Source organism: Callithrix jacchus, chromosome 10 (assembly GCF_049354715.1).
Source record: "Callithrix jacchus isolate 240 chromosome 10, calJac240_pri, whole genome shotgun sequence".
NCBI classification, from domain to species: Eukaryota; Metazoa; Chordata; class Mammalia; order Primates; family Cebidae; genus Callithrix; species Callithrix jacchus.
In genome coordinates this window covers 64,810,522-64,832,463 of record NC_133511.1, presented here as the reverse complement: position 1 = coordinate 64,832,463, position 21,942 = coordinate 64,810,522, and positions in this window count along the sequence as shown.

Sequence of the window (21,942 nt, the reverse complement as noted above, 5' to 3'; positions counted from 1 at the left end):
CCAGGTGTCCTTGGGTTGCAGGGTTTATGGGGCCTCCACTGGTTCTAGTCACTCATCCACCCCTCCAGCCCTCCAGCAGCAGCCACGCCTGCCCCTGGAACTGCATGAGCCAGTCTGGGCACTGTGAGGCTTAGAGGTGACTGGGGTGCCACCCCTCCATGTCCACATATGAACACTGAGGTCCAGAAAGGGGCGGGAGGGAGCCCTAGGAGTACCAGAGCCAGCCCTGGAGCCTCACACTGCTCCTCCCATCCCCAGGGTGACCTCTGCCCCTGTCCTAGGTCTGCTGGGGTCTCTCCGGCTTGAGGTGAGTCCAGTGGAAAGGGGTCCAGGCCACCCTCCAGTCTGGGATCAACCCAGCCCCTGCCGTATAGCTCCCACTCAGGGCCCAGGGTAGGGTGCCCAGGCAGGGGGGAGGGGGGAGGGGGGTGGGGGTGGGGATTGTGGGGGGCTGGCGAGGCTCCACCCCACGTTGCTCCAGCGCTCATGATATTATCTCTGGCCTGGGCTCAGCCTCCAGCAGGATGCAGCTTTCAACACCTCCCTCCCCTCGGGCAGGCCGCGGCTTTTTGAATTTCTCACACACGGATGGAGAGGCTGGGCCTGAGCAGAAGAGGCCCCCAGCTGAGGCGCCTCCACCCTGAGCCCCAGTCATCAGTCACAGCCCCTCCAGTGGGAGAGGGAGGCTGTGGTGCGTGAGAGGGAGGGGGTTGCAGGCCTGGCTCCCCTGAGTGTCTCCCCCGCCCCCTCCCCTCTGCTCTGTTGTCCGTAATCCTGGGCGCCTGTTCAAGGAATTCTCCACCCGTGTGTTAGTGATTTATTTAGACGGCTCATCCCGTCAGCCCGCCCGGCGGGTGACAGGCCCCCACTCCCCACCCCCACCCCAGACCCTGGGACCATTTTCATCTCCAGCACGGCAGGCCTGGCCCTGCTCCAGGCCGCTCCAGATGGTAGGGGCTCTGCTGGACTCTGCAGGCTTTCGTGGGACCCTGGAATCTCACTTTTGGAGGCCCAGGTACCCCTAACGTTTGTGGACCCTCCTCCTCAGTCCTGCTGAGAGCTCCCGTCTGTGCTAGCGATTGTTATTGCCGGGATTTGTTATTAACCCCTCTGCCCCACCCCCACCCCCGTCCAGCGGGGAAGGTGACAGGTGACTTTTAAGAGCAAGAGAACCTTCTCCATCTCCCCATTGAACACATGGGCGGCTACAGGCCAAGACAGAGCAAGGCCCCGGGAGTCAGTGGGGAGGCCCCAGCCCCGTGTCTGGACTTAAGATTCTTGATTCTCTGTCCCCCACATGTGATCTCATCTAAGCCTCAGTCAAACCCTCCCACCAGCAAAGGGTACATAGCCCCATCTGACACATGAAGAAGTGAGGCTGAGGCTGGGAGACGGGCCCCTGGTACCCACACCATCAGGTTAGGAGCAGGGCACAAGCTTGAGTCTGCCCCCATCTCCCTGACCTCTCCTGATGTCCTAGGTGTGGCCTTCAGCTCTCAGGGCTGGGCTCACTGCTCTGTGTGACCGGGACTCTGTCCCAGCTGCAGGGCCTTCCTGCTGGGTGTGCCTATGGGCATGCACGCTGCACTGTGGGGGCAGGTAGGGTACTTCTGTTCCAAGCCTCCAGCCAGCCACACCTGCACTCCTTCTCCAGGGAGCACCAGGCTCATGAGCACTGTGGGTTGGTGCCGCCCCCTGCCTCTTGCCCCTCAGCCCCTCCTCCAGGCCTGGTGAGCGTGAGGAGGGAGCTGGATCATGCTCCCACACCACCTACACAGGGAGAGACCCTGGGGTGGGTGGGGGCACCTTGTGCCATAGGCTGAGATATTCACCCACTGCTGTGGCCTGTGGCTGCAAAGGGGAGTGAGAAGCCTCCATGTTTCCAGCTCTTTTCTAAAGTCTCCATCCCAGCTGACCTCCTGCCGGGTCCCCTTTGACTGCTGGGCAGCGCTGTCTGCCCCACAGAGGCTACTGCCGCCTGGGAGTCTCCACCTCCACACGGGCCTGTAGAGGCTGCAGAGCTTTTGGGTCAGGCGCATCTGTGTTTGAGTCTTGCCTGAGACAAGTCATAACAGATTAGGCTCTGGCTGTCACAGGGCATCACTCAAACCCAAGCACTACACTTAAGAAGCTGTGTGGCTGTGGGCAAACCACTCCCCTCTCTGGGCCTTGGTTTCCTCCTGGGTAGAGTGGAGTGAAAACCGGGCTAAGCTCATGGGGGTGAACTGCAGAGGGCATGGCCCGGCCGATGGCCTGTTGACAGCCGCCCGTCTGTGTTGGTGATTGTTATTGCTGGATTCCTTATTAACACCTCCAGGCCGTGGGCTCCTCTTCAGGTGGTGAGATTCCTGATTTAGGCCTCACAAGGCCCCTTATCCTGGGAGTGGAAGGGAGCCTGGCTGTGCCTCTCCTTCCCACAGTCCCTCGGGGCTATTCCCTGAAGGCTAATCTGTCAAACGACAGGGACAACCAGTCACAAACTGGAAACACACCTGCAGGCGCATGCCTATTAGTTCAGGGGAGGCCCCTTGGAAGCTGAGCTGTTCACGGGCAAACCCAGCCACCAGCCATCCATGGAAAATCATCCTCTCCCCAAAGGATGGCTTGGGGCAGGCACTACAGGCTTCCCGGAGGAGTGTGGGGCTCCCCCAGGGCAGAGGTGCTGGGGCCCAGCCAGCTCACCTGCAGGCCCCGCACCCACATGCATTGAGTTTGTCCCTAGACTCCGCGTGCCAGGGCCTTTCTCGCCAAGGCCACCTGCAGGGTTGCCCCCAGCTCTCCACCTTCTCTAGGGCAGACCTGCCATGGGTGGTGTAGGTTTGGGGAAGCCTAGGGTCTTGTGTGACCCTCCCTGTTTGTTCTGGGTGATGGAAGCAGGAAGAGGATCCCACCCAAACTGTGCCAGGAGGTGCTCTGCATCTGGGGTAGGGGAGAGCAGGGATGGTCCGAAGTGGGCCTGGACCTGGTGGGTTTGAGTCCTCTCAGGTCCCCAGAGTCCAGTGACATACTCATTAAGGGAACGAAAGACTGATTGAGGCAGTGCCCACTGGCCCACCATGTTTTTAAGGCCCCTGCAATTACAAACTCACCTTCTGGAGCTTCATCCACCTGAGTGGGGATGCCGGGGAGTCCCCTCCCTCTTCCAAGTCAGCTTTGCTGTCTGGGTTAGGGGTTGGGAGAATGCAGGAGACCACACAATGGGAGTGGGGAAAGGTGTGGACACTGTTTGCCAACACCAGGCTGGCCGCTCACAGGAGAGCCTGAGAGAGCAAAGGCAGGAGCCATAGTGGTCCAGGCAGTGAGATAAGCCTGTCTGCAAAGACAAATCCCTTTCCCAGGGTCCCAAGAGAACCAGAGGCCCCACCACACAGGGACATCTCCATGCAACTTGAGCTCTGTAGCCCCAAAGGGAGGACACAAGCACAGGGAGGATGCACTCATGGGAGGACACACACACGGGGAGGACACATGCACAGGGAGGATGCACTCATGGGAGGACACACACACGGGGAGGACACATGCACAGGGAGGATGCACTCATGGGAGGACACACACGGGGAGGGCACAAGCACAGGGAGGACAGACACGGGGAAAACACACGCACGGGGAGGACACACGGGGAGGACAGACACGGGGAGGACGCATGCACAGGGAGGACAGACACGGGGAGGACGCATGCACGGGGAGGACAGACATGGGGAGGACATATGCACGGGGAGGACAGACACAGGGAGGTTGCACGAACAGGGAGGGAGGACACACCCACATGCGCGCAGCTAACACAGCCTCACTAGTCAAAACCTGGTTCTGCACTTCCTCCTCTCTTTTATGAACAGAAAGAACAACAAAGGAAGAGGTGCTGACACCCCAGGACCCCTGAGAGGCTGCGAGGAGCCTGAGGAGGGCGGCTGCCTCCACCACAGTTCTCGGGAGCTCTTCGAAGGTTTGTTGACTGCATGAATGAAGGAGATAACAGGGCCAGACTCCTCGATGTTGGGGCCCTGTGGGGGCCCGCTGGCAGCCCTCACCACTGTGACCATATGACAGGTGGGCAGCCCCCTGAGCCAACGCCCATCCACCATGGTCTGGCCGGGGTCTCCTTCCTTCCCAGCCCCCCTAGTCAAGTTCACTGTGAAGAGAGGAGGTGAGGCATCCAGCCTGCCTGAGATCCCCATGGGAGGCCAGTTATTTACTGGAAACAGTGAGGGATGAATTTTTGGCAGCTTCAGTCTGTTCGAAGCAGAGACACGGCTCAGCACCAGTCTGGTTTTGATCAGTTCCTACTGAACAGATAGTTTGTTAAACCTGAGCTGAAGGCCTCCCTTCTGGAACCCCTGCCCTGCCCTCCCCTCCCACCCCAGGGGTGAAAGGCTCCTTGAAGAGCTGTGGCTCCTGCTCACCCATTTTACAGATGGGGAGATGGAGTTCTCCAAGCTGAACATATTGAGCCAGAGACGTGACCCTGGCTTGCAAGCCTCCCATGCCCCCATCCCTCCATCTCAGCTTGCCAGCATCTCTCACAGATCAACCTGGGTGCTCCCACCAGGTCCTCTATTTAGAGGACTAGATAGAGACCTCTGGGCCTTGGTGTCCTGATCTGTAAAATGGGTTATCATAATGTGGGTACCCAATTCAATGACGAGGGCAAAGCCCTGCCTTAATCCGGTGCCCCAGAAGCACTGTTGGCGGGAGCAGGATCTCCCTCCAACCAGCCTCATCCTCAGGCCCCTTCCAGTGCCCTTTCCCAAGGCCTGGGCCACCAGCTGGGATCAGCATGGTCAGTGGGCCTGGCCCGACTGTTGGCCTCACCCTTAAGGACCTTTGATCTGCTGCCACCTCCAGTAGCTGGAGCCTGGGGTGGCAGGGCCAGGCAGTGATGGATGGGTCTGCCTGGCATCCCACTGAGAAACATGTGTCCACTCATGCAGGTCCTGGGGCCTCTGCTTGGCATTTGAGCCCCCAGCCCCGGCCCTCATGGCTCCCTTGCCCACACCCAGCCCTTTTGTCTGCTCAACGCCTTCATCTCCCCCAGCCATTGTCTCTGCTCCCACTGCCGCCTCCTGCAGAGCCCTCCAAGCTGGAGCCAAGTTCATGAGTTCCTGGCCTAGTTCACAAATGGCTTTCACGTGTGGCCTCTCACTTTATCCCCACCACCACTTATGAAGCAGGTGCCATTGTGATGGTCCCCATTTTATAAGGGAGCTTGGAGAGACAAAGTCACTGGCTGTCGTTGGTGAGCAGGGATTTAGGCTCTGATCTGTATGTTCACAAGCTGCAGGACTTAGCCAAGAGGCTCAAAACATCCTGGAGTCAGGGCTAGAAGGAGTCTGGGGAGGGGGTAGCATTTCATCCAAACTCAAGAGATCACTAACACTCAGAATCTTGGAAACGCTATGCTGGGAAGGACTCTAGCTGGCCACTGAAACCACCCACCCCATGCAGGAGTAGCCTCTAGCCTTTGCTTGGACACTCCCAGGGATTGGAAGCTTACACCCTCCCACATGTGTCGTCGCCTGCCCTTGTGGGACTGTTGTGGCTGGAGGAACACCTGTCCTCCTACAGAGCCAAGAGCTGTGTGCCTCCCAGGCCATCAGAGTCTGCAGGCCACCTCAGAGGGCCCCTGGGTCGTCTTCCTTCCAAACAGGCAACAAGGGAGGAATGGAGTGAGGGGGACATCTGGGAGTGGCCTGGAGGGGGGGGGTCCCGGCTCAGGTCACAAGGGCAGAGCAGGAAGTCCAGTCCCACCTGCCACCGATGTGTGGCCCCCACAAAGTCCCTGCCCCTCTCCAAGTCCTATTTCTCCATCTGGAAATGAGAGAGAGCAGCTGAGGGGCTGACAGGCTCCCAGCTCATGGTGCGGCTGTCCAGGGGCTGTGGGAATCTCAGGTGACCTTTGACTGCCCTCATTTCCGTGAGCTGGAAGAGGGGGTGCCGCACCAGCGGCTTTTTCCAAGCATTGATTCACAGCTGGGGAGCACCTGGTGGGCAGATGTAAGCTCCCGTCTCCCCCCTGGATCCTGCTTGTGTGCAGGCATGAGTGTTGTGTGTGCGTGTTGTGCACAGCCTGTGTGAGAGCACACTGGGAAGTGAGGGCCGCACCTAGTTGGGGTGGGGGAAGGTGCTGGCTCTGCTGACTCACAGCAGAACCCTGGGACGTCTCTGGCCCATCACACCCAGCCCTTCCCAGGCCCCGAGCACTGCCCTTTAGAGCAGAGCCTCTGCTGCAGGCTCAGGGCCCTGGGGCTGTGGGTGCGAATGTGCCTGCTCTGCCCCGACCTCCGCCCGTGCCAGGCACCGAGACAGCGAGTGCATCTGTCTCAGGAGGATGCAGCCATGCAGGGCATTTTCTGAGAGCAAAGAGAGCCTGGTGCCTAGGTTGGGCGGAGGGGGTGAGGCCTCGCTTCACCTCCCAGAGTCTGGTTGGAGGTGCAGGGAGAGGGGTCACTGGCTTCCCCAGAGTTGGCCCAAGCAATCTCAATGGTCCTGTGAGGTCAAGGTTGAATTCCCCATTCCACAGAAGAAGAAACCAGGAACCAGGGGACCCAGCCAAGGTCCCCCAGGCAGGGCTGACTCCTCAGCCAGCACTTGTCCACACAGGACTTCGGGGAGGATTCTGCTGGGCCTGGGCAGCTGGGTGTGGCTGGGGTGCTCTTTGGCCTCCCAGGAATATGAAAGTGAGAGAGGCTCTGGGCAGGACCCTGTGCCCTGCAAACCAGTGTCCACACCTCAGGGCTGGACTTGGTGCTTTCCAGACTCCGGCTGGGAGTAGGTCAGGCTGCAGGAGGGGATCTGGGAATGATTTGGTAATTAGGCAAGAGGCCTTGACAAGCATCCTCCAGGGGGTGCATGTGGGGGGCCTGAGGCCTGTGGTGAGGCTGGCCCCTTGCCAGCCCCATCCTCACTGGTCCCCCATAGCCCCTCCCCTCCTGCCCCTCCTTCCATCCACTTTCCTTGCTCCTGGCCCCCAGCAGCTCTTGCCAGCACCCCCGTGCACCAGTAGCTCTGACCAAGCAAGCAGCGGTTGAGGGCCTCATCCCGTTCCAGCCTCAGTCACCATGGACAGAGTCCCTAGCCCTGTGAAGCCAGCCCTTCCACCAGCCAAAGGGACACTGAGGCCCAGGGAGGGGCCTCAATTTGTCCAAGGTCACACAGTGAGGCTGGCTTGGGCAGAGGCCACAGGGCAGGTTGCCGGTGGCAGGTGTCAGGGCTACAACCTGCTGTGCCCCTTGCTGGGAGGCCAGGGGGCCTGAAGAAACAAGGTACAGAAAAAAAGCTGGGGGACCCAGACCCTTCAGTTGGGACAGAAGAGGGCATGGGGAACAGGCAAATGTTGAGGGTCCATCTCTTTGCCCTCACTCTGGGAGGGAAAGGACTGAGACGGGCTGTGAGGGGTGGGCAGACATCATCCCACTCTCCCGGAATGCTAGAGCCCTGGAAGTGCCCAAGGGTGCAGGGAGCTCCCTTGGCCTCAGCTTCCTGAGTCCTGACCGGCCACCTGGCATCCCTCATCCTGGCACTGCCTCTCCCCTGCCCTGAAAAGCCCTGGCTCTGAACTGCCATCCATCCTGGTATTGCACAAAAAGAGGCGTGTGGGCCACCTCGACCCCTCCCAGCACCCAGTGAGGGGCCCTCCCAGCCGTCCTGCCCTGGCAGTGAGGATGGCAGGTGGGAGGTTCTGCAGGGCATGGTCATCAGGGCCGGACCCACTGAGACTGTGCTGACCACCGGTGGTGCCCGGTCCTGTGCTGAAGCCTCAGGGGCATTCTCATATAATCACTCTAAATGGAAGCACGAGATGTGGCAACCAGTGTCCCCGGCTCAGTCTCAGCTCAGAGAAGCTTCAGACATGCCCAGGAAGTCATCGAGTGGGTGTGGCAGGGCCAGATGGTCAGTAGGCCCCTCTGACCCCAAATCCATGATTCCTCCCTCCCCACAATCCCCACCCACTCTGCCCCCCACTGTGTGGTGTGACCTGGAAATGAGGTATGGTGGGGGCAGGTGTCCACGGCAAGCCTGGGGCAGAGGATTCCATCCATTCTGAAGACAGGTAGGCCTGAGCGAAGGGAGTGGCTTCCACGTCCAAGGCAGGTGTGGAAAACAAGGGGCGGGGAGTGGCAGTGGGAGGAGGAGGAGGAGGAGGAGGAGAGGGGCCAGGCCTCGAATGCCGGGCTGAGAAGGGGGGTGCATTCAAGACCAGTGGCTCCTTGAGGCCAGGGCGCCATGTCATGACACTGCCCCCCACAACTCAGAGCCCCACACGGGACAGGCGCTCCCCAAATCCCTGAGGTTTGTCCAGGCAAGAACCACTTCTCCAGGGGGCCCTATGAAGTCATGAGGCCAAAGGCCACCCAGCCTGCTTCCTGGCTAAAGCATTTGGTGGTGCTTGTGCTGACACCTGACCAATGGGGGTGGTTGGGTGGGAGGCAGTGGGGGTTGAAGGGGATCTTCCTTCTCTGGTGAGCACCCCCATCTTGTGCCTGCCTCTGCTGCAGCGCCAAGTCCAGAACAATCCCAGATGCCTCTGGCACCGCCAGAGCGTTCAGCATGAAGGAGGCCTCCTACCTCCCTTGGAGCTTCTGGCTACAGCATGCCCTCCGTACCCACCCGTGGTCAGACCCAGGTCTTGCCCAGATCTTCGGCAGCCGATTTGTGTTCTCCCAACCTTTCATCTGGTAGCCAGATCCTCTGGCCTGGGTAGCAGGAGCGGGGGTTCCTCTCCTTTCTCCTGAACCCCTTCTTGGCCCAGTAAAAACATGACTCCCCTGGTGTCTGAGCCCGGCATTTGGAGCCCTGGGCTGGGCAGCCAGCATCCAGAGCCAAGAACCACAGGCTCGCCGGAGCGCAGGGCCTGGGAACCGCTCACCCACGGAGCTGATGTGGAATCCGTCCGTGCCCCCCTCGTCGTGTGTCAGAGTGATTTATGGGTAGATGCTGAGAGAAGAGGCTGAGGAAAATAAACAGGCTCAGGGCATGTCCCTTCCCCACCCTTCCTTGCCAGCTGCCAACCTGCCACAGACTGGGAGAGAGAGAAAGGGTGAGCTGCTTCGTGACCTCCAGCAGGTTCCTTCCCTCTCTGGGCCTCTGTTGCCTCTAAAATTGAGATCTGAAAGCCAGCCCCAAATCACAGACTTGCCAGAAGTATCAAGTGAGAAGTTGGCCGTCAAGCCTCCAACACAGAGTCTGGCATGAAACAGGTTATACCCCTGCTCCCAAACCTGCAGTGGCTCCCACATGCCCTCAATCTGACCCTGGCCCCATCCCCCTCACTGACATCATCTCGGCCCCCATGGCCCTGGGTTTGCAAGAGCCGCCATCCGCATTGCGAGATCTTCTTGGACCTTGGAACCGGACCACAATCCTTCCCCTCCTACCAGTACCCTCTACCTGTTAAGGCTGTTTTTATTGAGTTTTTCCTTAATATTGGCCACCACTTGGTTAAACAAAACCAAATCCCAAGTATTACTTATGCTATCATTCTTCCCAAACACAGTGTTAGTTCCATGGGGGCAGAGGATTTTATCTCATTTATTTACTTCAGAATCCCTAGAACAGAGCCTAGAACGAAGTAGATGTACCAGAAACGTGTAGATAGGCAAGAAGGAGGGAGAGGCATTGGGACTTCAGGAAGGGAATGTGTGGGTGGCAAAGCCAGGGGACTGTCTGGGGGAGTGACACCTGAGTTGGGGTTAGATAGCAGACACCTGCCTATGGCAGGCAGGGCTGAAAACTACAATGTATCCCCCATGTCATTTTTTAAAGATTATGGGTAGCTTAAAAGAAAGGATGCTGTAGTGGTCTTGAACAATACTCCTAGAAAGAGTAGGAAGTGGCTGGTCAGCCGCGTGGTAACCTGTGTAAAGGCTGTGATTAAGATGAAGTTTAGCTCTGAACTTCCTGGAAAGCACAGCAGTCAAGGAAATAAAGATGCATCAAATACTTTGCATTTTCTGCCAGAAGAAGGCATGCCAGCTCTTTAGGAAAGCCTTCCCCAGCGCCCCACCTGCCACCCTGATGCTCAATTCTAAGTGTAATTTATCAAGTGGTTTAGCTAGTAGAGAAGGAAGAGGGGAAGGCACTGAAGGAGACTCTGAGAGTCAGGAGCTGTTCTAGAATGATCATTTGCCCATCACATTGTAGGCTTTGGTGATGGGTCCTGTGTTACTGTGGCTTTATCAGCAAGACGTGGAAAAAATGGACTCAGAGATGTGAAGTCACTGAGAGGCAGCTAGTAAGAGGAGTGGCTCGGATTCAAACTGAGGACCTTGTATCCTGAAGGCTGAGGAAAGTGGTAACCATTGTGGGTGCCCAGGGCTGAAAGAGGGGATGAGATGATGAGTAAGCAGCCTTGGGCTGGGCAAAAGGTGTCCATGTGGTGAGGCTCCTGAGGCCATACTGCCCCAGGACAGCTGGAAGACCCCTCACCACAGATCCTCTAAAGCCTCTAAACTGTGGGGAGGGGCCAAGAGTGGTAAAGGCAGGGGCAAGACAAACACTTTTCTGGAACCAAGGCGTGGGGGGCTCAACTCCCTCCCTGGAGGAGCTGCCTGTGGCTGTTCTGAAGATGCCTTTCTCCATCGGGATGGGAAGTTTATGTAACAGCCTCATACAGATTTGGAGAACTTCCCTCTTCTGTTCCAAAGCCCTCCATGACTCCCCACTGCCCTCAGGATCCAGTTCGATTCCTCAGCTGGTGTTCCAACAGCTGACACAGGATAGCATACTCAGACCTCTGAGTGCAAGCCTCAGCCCGCCATCTCCTCGCTGTGCGACCCCAGGAGAGTTACTGCATCTCACTGGAGTGCCACAGCTTATCCATCTGAAAAACAGGGATGTAAATAGTATCTGCTGGGAGGCTTAAATACACTGCTACATGTAAAGGGGTTGGCACCTGCAGGCAAGTGCACTAAAAGTACTGGGGGTGGTCGCTTTTAACTGCACTGCCTTCCTCCTCAACACCCCCATCCCTGTCTCCAGTAGGAACAGTATTATGGCTGGCCTCTACTGACCTCTCCTGGGCTTCCCCTTTTGCCCCTCTCCCTCAGACTGAACCACTTAACCTATCTGGAATGGATTCATTCATTTCTCATTCATTGTCCAGAAATTACCCAAAGCCTCTCTGGACAAGTACTGGATTGAGTATCGGGGACACGGATGATCCAGACCCCTGTCCTATTCTTGGAGAGTCCCAGTCTGTGCTCAGCTCCCCAAGACAGAAAAGGCCAGGGATGGTAGTGGTTTGGAGGCTCTGACCAAGCTGGGAGATCAAGGAAAACTTCCAGGGGATTTTTGGGTAACACTTAAATAACATCCATCCATTCATCCAACCACTCATCTATCCGTCCACTCGCCTAATCATCCATCCATCCATATGCCATCTACTTCCCATCTGCTCTCCGCCATTCATCCATTCATTTATTCATGCACCCATTCACCCACCCTTTCACCCATTCATCCATCTATCCACCCATCCATTCATCCATCCGTCCATCTGTTCGCCCATCCACCCATCCATCATCTGTCCATCCATTCATCCATCCATCCGTCCATCCAACCACTCATCTTTCCATCAATCCATGGAAACATTCATTTTCCCAGGTATCAGTGTGTTCACCCACCCATCCACCCATCTATGTTTATCCATGCGTTATTCATCCAGTAGTTCTGCCACACACACCTCAAGTGATTTGGAAAAACTAGGCACAAACCCTCCAGCCCAGCAGTTCAACTTCAAGACCAGAAAGGATGACAGAGGTCATGTGGTTGGGCAGGTGACTTAAAATCTCAGGAGAGATGAGCCCCTTCAAGAATCTCCCTGCCCCTCCTGTCTGTGGACCATCTGGATGGCCACATCACAGGTGAGAGGTTGGAGAGTGGGACCTCATGAGGAGTGATCAGGGCTAAGCCTGGCTGTGTGCACAGACCAGGGGCAGGTGGGAAGAGCAAGGTGGGCCTGGGTCCATTAACGAGGGGCTCTGAGGAGTCTCCCAGGGAACCTGTAGTTCTTCTGGGCAAGAGCCTGACTCCAACAGGAGCAGCTGTGAGGATGGAGCTCCAGGCAGGGGAGCCTCAAGCCTGGGTGCAGGAGGGGTTCCCAGAGCTCTCAGATCACACTGTGGGCCGGGGAGCATCGATCCTTTGCAGACAGTAGAAAGGAAGAACTGGAACACCAGTAATGTTGAGAAGAATGGGCCCGTTGGCTGGGAGGGCACCTGCTGTCTCTGGCACCCTGGCACAGAGCAGGTCACAGTCTGGGATGCTGGTGGAGAAGACAGATGGCCCTGCTGTCACTTCGCATCTGGGTTTCATGGGGCTGTTACCCATGAGGTGTGCTTGGCTGTGGCCATGTGAGAGGAGAGGAGACAGAGGTGCAGAGGGGCTCAGGAACACACCTGTTTCTCAGGATCCCCACCAGGTCAACCTGGCTCCTGTGAGCAAGAGAGGCTGGTGGGGAGCTGGCTCCCCCTGGCTCCCCTCCTCCCAGCCAGCCCAGTGAGGGGTGACTTGGACCCTCTGCAGATTCAGCTGTTTCCCTAGCATCATTCTCCACCCCATAAAATCGGCCGTGGGGCTGGGGGCATAGGTGACACCTGGCTGTGCAGGGACCCAAGTAGGTGCTGGGGTCACCATTCCTGGGGTGGTATGAGAGAGGCAAGTGGACAGAATGGGAGCCCTGGAGTGAAGGGCACTGTGACCTTGACTGAGAGTCCCCCGAGCTGCAGCAAGGGGCTGCCTCTGCCCGCTCCCGCCACACGGAGAAACAGAGGCCCATGGGGCAGGAAGGCCCACAGTGATGAAGGATGGGAGGACTCACAGATGATCTAAACCAGCTGGGCTCAGTTTAGAAGATGCAGCCCCAAGTCTCTGCAGCCAGACTCTCTTGTTCTTTTCATCTCAGCATCTACTGAGGCCTTCCCTGGGCCAGCTCTTGTATGAAACTGAAACAAGCAGGACCACACAGGGTGACTAGAGCTGTCCCAGAGGGAGCCCAGGGTGCCGTGGGTACTGATGTGGGGCCTCTGCCTGGAGAAGTCAGGGAGGACTTGCCTGAGACGGAGGGTGGTGAAGGATCATAGACGTTTCCAGGCTTTCCAGGGACAGGCAGGAGGGATGGAGACACACAAGAAGATAGCCACGTGGGAAGTGTGGGGTGCAGGGCAGTGGTGGGGAAGGAGTGCAGGGCACATGGGTGCAGAGAGGAACAGGCTAGGAGGGGAGACTCCAGAGCAGGTTGGTGGCCAGACCAGAGAGGCTGTCTATGCCAGCCTGGAGCTAGGCTTGATCCTGCAGGCAGTGGAGCCACAGAGGGTGCTGGGCAGGAGGGCAGTGAGGCCAGGGCCTGTGCTCCAGCTGTGCTGCTCAGTCTCTAGCCTGCTCCCAAGAGTTTCCAATTCTGTAGGTCTGGGGTGGGGTCTGAGGATTTGCATATGGGAACCCTAAGGCAGTGGGGGAATGGGACTTCCCATTCATGGAGATGAGAACCCAGAGGGGCTCAGGACTGGGGATGAGGAGAGGAGGTTAAATCTGAGGACCCCTTGGGAGGCCGAGGCAGGCAAACCACAAGGTCAGGAGATCGGGACCATCCTGGCCAACATGGTGAAACCCCGACTCTACTAAAATACAAAAAATTAGCTGGGCATGGTGGCGCGCACCTGTAGTCCCAGGTACTCGGGAGGCTGAGGCAGGGGAATTCCTTGAACCTGGGAGGCAGAGATTGCAGTAAAACGAGATTATACCACTGCACTCCAGCTGGTGACCGAGTAAGACTCCGTCTCAAAAAAGAAAAGAAAATCTGAGGCCCCCAGCAGGAATCAGATCCCTGTGGTGTCAAACTTCCTCCAAGCTTGAGGCTGGGGAGGGGTCTGGCTATAGAGGAAAAGAGGAAGAGCCTGGGATACAACTGGTCCCTGCCCTAACCCAAGAGGGCCCCCTTGCAGGCCTGAGCTGATCTGAGCCCCAGCTCTGCAAAGGATGGCCCTCTCCTCCAGGAAGCCAAAGGCACCACCACCTCCAGCTGCCACTGCCTAGCAGGCTAGGATTGAGACCAGGACTCTGCAGTCAGACCTGGACCTTAGTCCAGTCGCCTACTGCTCTCTGTGACCCTGGGCAAGTCCCACCACCCCTCTGAGCCCTGGTTTCCCATCCAAAGTAGTGGTAACAGTACCTGCCTTACCAAGCTGTTATGAGGGCTGGGGGATGGGAGAGGCCTGGGTTAACTGTACACCTCTGGATGCAACTCTGGACACACCTCTGGACATGCCTGTGTTGCTATTATTGTTATTATTATTATTGGGAAAGGGCGCCTAGTGGGGAGAGATGATGTCTTAACCTCAAGGAATTATACATGGTGGCATTTTTGGCACCATAACAGGTTTGTGCAAAAAATCATTTGCAGTGGGGGCCCTAGGACACTGGGGGGCTCATGGTCGTCTGTGATGTGGCTCCTGGCACAGCGCCTGAGGCTGGGCCACCAGGCCAAGATCTGAGCTCTGCTCCCTTCCACACAGACTAAATATTTGGGTTGCTCCTTCCCCAGCCTGTTGGGACCCAGGACCCTCTCTGGCAGGGAGAGGGGAACACCATGCCTCAGGGAGCAAGGCAGGGGGTGGTGGTGGGATTGATTACAGCAGGGCCTGCTCAGCCCAGACCCCACCACCCACCAGCCCCTCAGAGGCCTGAGCACAGCCAGAGAATCTGCCTCTGACACACAACGGGACCAGGGGCAGCCCTGCACCCCCCCCATGGGGCCTCAGTTTCCCCATCTGTAGAGTTGGGGTTGAGGCCAGGAGAATTGGACAGGCTGATTCCAAAACCTTCTGGTTTTCTCTCCAGTGACCAAGGCCTCCTTGAGCCTCCAGCCCTTAGTGAGCAGGCGAAGGAGACCTGCAAAATGAGACAATCCCTCTAGAGCTGGGAGGTGGGAGGACCCAGGAACAACACGGATGGACGACCTTGGGAGGTAGAAGGCCTTGGAGAGGTGGCGTCAGGCTTACATGGAAGCATCCTCAAATCCCACTAATTCTCCCTTCTGCCCACTATAATACAAATTGTGGCCATTTGTAAGCACCTGGTCCGTGCCTAGCATTGTGGCAGGGGCTGTCATAGGAGTCCAGGCCTCCAGCTCCCCAGGGAGTGGGCATCCCACAGACACAGCCTGATGGGACAGCCACGAGTGTGGGCAGAGCTGTGTCTGAAGAGGAGCCCAGGCACCAAATCCTGACATTGGGATCTTCATGCTGATCATTTACAAGACCTCAACTCTGCCTTGGGCTGACCCAAGCCCTTGACCTTACCTGCTTCTCTCAGCATCCATGAGCAGGGAGGACTGGGCTGTCCCCATTTTAAAGATGAAGAAACCAAGACACCGCTCACCCAGGGATGAAGTGGTGGAGCTGGGGCATGGTCTGCCTCTCAAGTCACCACAATAGCTATTTCTTTAGTAGTAATGATGCCACGGCCTACTCACAGGGTGTGTGAGCGTCTAGGCTGGCAGGAGCCCTGTGTGCCCTGTGCATAGGGCCTCAGAAGCACTCAGTAAGGGCTGACATGTGCTTGTTAGCACAGCAGGGGATCAGCTGCAGGCCAAGGGCCAGGCTTCCATACTCCCGGGCAGGTGAGTCTGGGGCTGCTGCTGTGAATGATTCTTAATCATTGTGCCTTCTGGTAGTGCCCGTTTGCAAGCTCCTGCTGGGATACAGCCATCCTGCCTCCAGCAGCCAGGCCCTTGCTGGGAGCCTGGTCCCCAGGCAGAGGTGTGGAGGCTACGGCCTGCTGGAACCCCTCCCTGGGCCCAGGGCCTGGAGACCTCTGAGTGAGCCCCCAATGCACACACACCCCAAGAACACGGGCAGTCCCCAGCACACGGGACACGCTTGGGAAACACTGATGTGGCAGGAAGGCCCTCAACACAGGGCCAGACATTGCCGTGGACCTCTGAAGTTGAACCACTGGAAGCCAGCACCCATCAGGAGCAGTTTTCTTGTCCCAGTTCCCTTGTGTGTAGTAGGGCTTAGCCTGAGGGAAGATGGGGTCCGGGGCCCACCGGTCACCAGTGAGCAGCATCCTTCACGAGGCACACATGCTCTACCTGGAGCCTGGGCCTGGACCCAGCCTCAGTCCTAGGGGGCTGCCTGCCCCTCTGGTACTGGCCCTCGCCGTCTTGGGCTTCTGCTACATCTGTGGACCAGGCCTGGGTCAGGTTCTGGGGGACAGCAGGAACAGTTGGGGTCCCCAAGGGCCCTGGTCCACCAGCATCTAGGACCATGTGAGGAATGGGTGGGGAGCTGTGAGGGTCTAGGGGGCTCGATGGTGAGGCTGGGCCCTCTCAGAGGCCCACTGCCTCCTGGGAGAAGGGCTGCAGGGCTTCATGAAGGATCTGGGCGAAGCCTCCCTCTGCTTGCTCTCCATTCCGGCTGTTAAAGGAGCTGTGTGGAGGGCGAGATGGGGCTTCACCCCTGCAGAGCCCACTTGTGCTACTCCCCTGGGATCCCACAGAGCTGTGCTTTTCCAGAAACCCGAAGGCCCATGCCAGCGTGTCTCCTGAAGAGACCTTTCTCCTCGCCCTGACCTTGGCTACACTGTCCTCTGCCTCGGTGTCCCCCTCCAGTCCAGCTGGGCACTGCTCCTCCTCCTTCCATATCCAGCTGCAGCACCCACGGGGTCTTCCCTGGGAGGGCCACCCTGACTCCATCCCCTTTCCCCTGGCCCCAGGCCCCCAGCCCCTTTGCTCACCCCTCAATTATAGTCTCTTCCCCAGACTCTGGGGGCTTTGGGCCCTGAGGGCTGGAGTCATTTAGCCTTAGCTCTTACGCCCTAGCATTTGCAGAACCTGGCTCAGTGGAGGTTTGTTGACTGACTGTGTGACTGAATTCTTCTTTAATCACAGTGGCTACCAGTGGATAACTCTTACTATCTATCCGCTGAGTACTTGACGTGCATTACCTAGTCTGAGCCTTATAACAGGACAAAGAAGTGGGTGCTGCCGCTGATCATACTTCACAGATGAACAAACGGGAACTCAGAGAGCTGAAGTAACTCAGCCAGCAAGGGCAGAGCCAGGAGCCACAGTTAGGCCTGTGCCTCTAACACATGGTGCTCCCTACCCCTTCCATGGCAGAATCCTCCCTCCTGGGTGCTCCCTCACCCCACAGCAGGTGTGTAGTCCAGGAGCTGGGGCTGACTTACCTGTGTCCCCAGCCCATAGCACAGGGCAGGGCATGGGGCCCAAGCTTGGGGAGCTCTGGGAAATGAAACAACCCACCTACCTCCAGCTGGGTCTGGTCAGCCAGGCAGGGTGCTGGAGGCTTTATACACTTGACCTCTCTCAAGTATGAGGACAGCTGTGTTCACCCCATTTTACAGCTAAGGAAAGGGAGTCATGGGTGCTGTGATGTGTTCAGGGTCACTCAGCTTGGCAGGGGACAGTGCAGGATTAAAATGCTGCCTGTGCGACTCTGACAGGCCATGCCCCTGCCTGCTACCTGGGACAGCCTCCCACAGAGTTCCTTCATTTCACGCGTGTTCTGGAGAGAGAGAGGTGGGGTGGGCAGGTGTGCGGGGTGTTGGCGTGGTAGGTATGCTGTGTATGTGCGGGAGGTGGTGGGGTCTGTTTTCCTTTGCTCATACGTGGATTTTACACCAAGTCTGGGCTTTGGCCTACACAGCAAGTGTTGACCATCATTCCCAAGAATCTGGTTCAGCCCCTGGTGCTGACAGTCTGTTTGCTGGGAGAGAAACCACCAGGGGCCTGTAGGCCCACCCTGAAGACAGGAGGAGGGAAGGACAGCACCTGCCAGGAGGGAACAGCCTCCTAACTGACCCAGCCGTCATCTGGAGCAGAGAGCCCGGTCACAGACCTGAAGGAAGACCATCCAGGATGAACAGCCAGGCCCCAGGAGCTGGCCTTGGATCAGAGGGTACCCCGTTACCCATCCTCTCACCCAGGGTGTCCAGGGGAAGGCCAGGGCTGAAGAGAATGAGGGTCTGCATGCAGCAGCCTCCTGCCTGCTGTTCCCACTCCACCTTGGGCCAGATGGAACTGGAAGAGAGGGCAGCCCCAGGTGAGGGGATGTGGGGAGGCAAGGACTGTGTAGGTGCAAGACAAAATCAATCTCACACTTCAGGTGCAGAAAGCCAAGGCAGACAGCTCGAGTCTTCAAGTCTTAGGCACGAGACTTGTAGTGTCTTGAGTTGGGTGTCCTGAAATCCCAGGGCCATGGAATGATTCACAATGGAGGACCAGAATCTGGGAAAAATGGACCTGGGAATCTTGAATGTGAAGGAGCCTCGGAGGTCATGACATGGAACAGGCTGTTGTCCCTGCAGCCCTCAGGCAGCCTCTTACTCCACCGCCTTCTTGAGGACCACATGCTCTTATGGATGTACAGACAGTGGACACGGAAACACTTTGATTTTAACTGCATCTGTGCCCCTGCCCAGGAACACTGGAGGCTGGGCCTCTGGCAAACCTTTGCCTTCACCTGCCAGCATGAATGGGGGTGTCTGGGATGCTTGTGCTGATCGGCCACATCCTCCTCCTGCTCCTCCCCCATCAGCCACCCCTGGCTCCCCACCCCAGCCCTTCAGCCCCTCTGCTGGCGCCCAGCAGGTGAGACAATGCGGACCAAGGGGCCAGTAAGGAGACTGTCTTCAGCAGCCACGAGCTGGGGAGCAGAGCGGATATTGATTTGGAATATGGGAGTGAAGGGACCTGTTAAACGTGCAGCTGTTAAATTGCTCTGCCCAGAGCCAGCCAGCTCTGCGGGCGGGCGGGTGGCCTGGCAGGCAGGCAGTGGTCAGACCAGCCAGCTGCTAGCACCCTGTAGGGAGTGGTCTTGGACATCTGGAGAACCTGAGGCAGCCTGGCTTGGACCCTTGCTGCCCTGGTGTCCACAGGCCCCTATGCTCCAGCCATATCCACCTCCTGGCATCCTCTGCGCATACCCTGCAGCTGTGGCTGTTCTCACACACACCCCTCCCCATCACCTCCTTCTCCATCTCTTAAAAGCCTACTCCACTTTCCAGACCCAATGCAAATGGCACTCTTCCATGAAGTCTTCCCGATTTCCCACTCCCTACTCCCAATACCCAGAGAGGAGCAGGCTTTCCTCTCCAAATCCCCAAAGCCCCAGGGCTGTGCCTGTCTTCGGCCTCTGGTCCCCTCTGCTATAACTAAGAGTTGTGGGTCCACTGAAGAGGACACCTGAGTTTCATGTGCCCCTTCCCCAACACACGCACAGGTGGGGCCTGGGCAGCCAGGCACACAGGTGATGCTGAGCAGCTCACGTGGGGAGGACAGGGCAGGAACGTGCTGGCTGAGCCACAGCCTGATCCTGATGGTGCCCCTTCCCGGCACCTGAGCCTGGACCATGCTTCCCAGGCCCTGCAACAGATGCCAGGAGCTGCTCAGTCTTGAATCGTTCCCTGTTCCTCTCTTGCAAGGCCCTCCAATCATCCCCAGTCAAAACTCCCACTCAGTCAGAGGCCACTTCATCGCTGGGACGCCTGTTGTGGAGGCTGAGACCAAGCCCAACCGTTGTAGCCATGCAGCCCAAATCTGAGGCTCTCTGAGCCTCAGTTTCCTCATCAATAAAACAGAGATACTGGGTCATATCCCTTACAATGGTTGTGAGAATTGGACAAGACAACTGCCGAAGAGGCCCAGAGAGGGTCAGTGGTTGCCTGGAGTCACACAGCAAGAAGGTAGAAAAGATGTAGCACTCCTACCTCCTAGCCCCAAACTCCCCCTACCCCGTCCAGCCTGGTGGGTCTGGGTTCTGGGCTGATCAGCCTGCATCGTGCTGGGGCCTGGTCTGTGTAACCTGGTGGCTGGTCTCTGCAACCTCAGGAACCACAGACTAGCAGCTTGCTCAGAGCTGGGCTTGGGCCCCTGGTTGTTCCTCTGGCCCGGCCAGGCCTCCTCACGGGGCCTTATCTGTCCACTCTCTCCTTTCCCACCAAACTAATCTCTCCCTCTTTTCAGGAGTTCCTGTTTCCGCTCTGCCGCCTTCTCGTCTCCTCCTCAGGCCCGTCTTTCCTGTGTCTCCAGCCAGCCTCCCACACTTGGTTCCGAGCCGCCTCGGAGTGGCTGGTGCTGTCATCACTGGGGAGTCTCCATCTTTCAGGGACTCTCCAAGCCTCATAGAGCCCTGTCTGGGATGGCTGCCCCTTACACAGAAGGGAGATGGAGCAGGGCCTGGGAAGGGAAACCTGCTGGGGACAAGAATGCTGACACCCTTAGATCAGTATGCAGCAGTCCAATTCTTCGGGTTGGGCATTGGCCTAGGGGCTTCTACAGGGCTTGCAAGGCAGTGGTTTAGGGGTTTCTATTCTGCAATTCCTAGGTACCAAGATTTGACAGTTCTACATCTCTGAATACAATGAGATCCTGAGCTACCAGAGCTCCGAGGCCCTGTGATGCACCTGGTGGAGGCCTGAGCCTCCACCTCCCCGGTGTGGGGCTCGGGCTGGTTGCATTCTTAGAGTCCTGACCTGGGGGCGAGGGGCAGCACCGGGACCAGCTCCCACTGCCCCTTGGTGTCCAGCTCCTGGCCAGCCAGAAAGATTCAGGGCTCTGTCACAGAGGTGGGGACTGGCCACTGGCCTGCTGAGTCAGGGACCCCCTCTGAGCTTGAGGGCTCCCCTCCCAGCCCTCCAGGAAACAGTCCTCAGCTCTCCACATAGCTCCTCTGCACCTGCTGGGAGTACAGACACATGAGCAGGGACACACCTATGCTCAGAGCCCTGATGTGCTGGGAGCTTTCCTGGGGGCTGGAACGAGCGCCTTTCCTTACAGAGCCTCAGTTTCCTCCTGCGTCAATGGTAACAATACTCACTTCGGAGGGCTGCTGTGGTGACTTGGGCCAGTGTGTTTAGAAAATCACACAGCAGGTGCACAATAAATGGTAGCACTTAGCTCATGTGGCCACCGTCTCTGAGAGCCATTCTGGGTCCCTGGTCTGGTTTCCCCATTTACTTGTCCTGACAGAGGTCCAAAGAATACTCCCAAACCCAACATTTCAGAGGTATGTTTTATACCCACCCCTGTTGTGCTGCCCCCCAGATTCCAGGGCCCATGGGTGCATAGGGCTGGTCCCAGTTCACGAAAAGGCTATAGACACATGGGGGAGACAGATGATATGACACAACACAGGCCTCTACAACACCTTGGCTCGGAGAAGAACTGGAGGGAGCACAGAGGCTGCTGGAACCCAGCGGAGGCCCTTGGTCCAGGCTGAGGGTAGTTAGGGAGGGCTTCCTGGAAGGGGCAGCCATTTACCTGGCTTTTGCAGAAGAGGCCATTGGCTGGCAGCTTGAGAAGGAGGGTGATGGCTGCTTTAAATGTTCAAAGGGTTGTGGGGAGCCCAAAGAGGGGGAGATCCTTTCCACACAGAGCACTGGGGAAGGTTTTGTGGAGAGGGCTGTGAAGGTTGTGTGGGATTCTAGCAGGGAAAACAGCACTCACAGCCAGGGAAGATCAACAGATGCCCAGAGGCCAGGCTGGCTGAGCAGCTGGGAGTTGCAAGAAGTGCTGTTAGAAGAATCGCTTGTGCCTATGGGGACCGGCCTTGTGTTCTAGGCAAAGAACCAGGGATTGGTTTTGTGGGCTGAGGGGTTACTGAGAGCTGCGAAGCAGGGAAGCCCTGGGCCTGGAGAGTGCACATTCCAGGGGCTCCTTCCAGGGAGGCTGGGGGTTTTCAACACAGAGGCTGGCAGGGGCCCCACCCGGGGAGGCTCCAGCTCCCCCAGCCCGTTATCAGCTCTGTGGCCACAGGAAGACCTTTCCCATCTCTGAATTTCCTCATCTGCAAAACACGCCAGAAGACTTATCTTGAGGTTCCTTGCAGCTGGTGACTGTGGCTCTGGCCACCCCCCTCCCCACCCAACCATCACCCCTGCCCCACCACAAGCTTTCAGGCAGGGCCTGGAGAATGGCCGCAAAAGCCC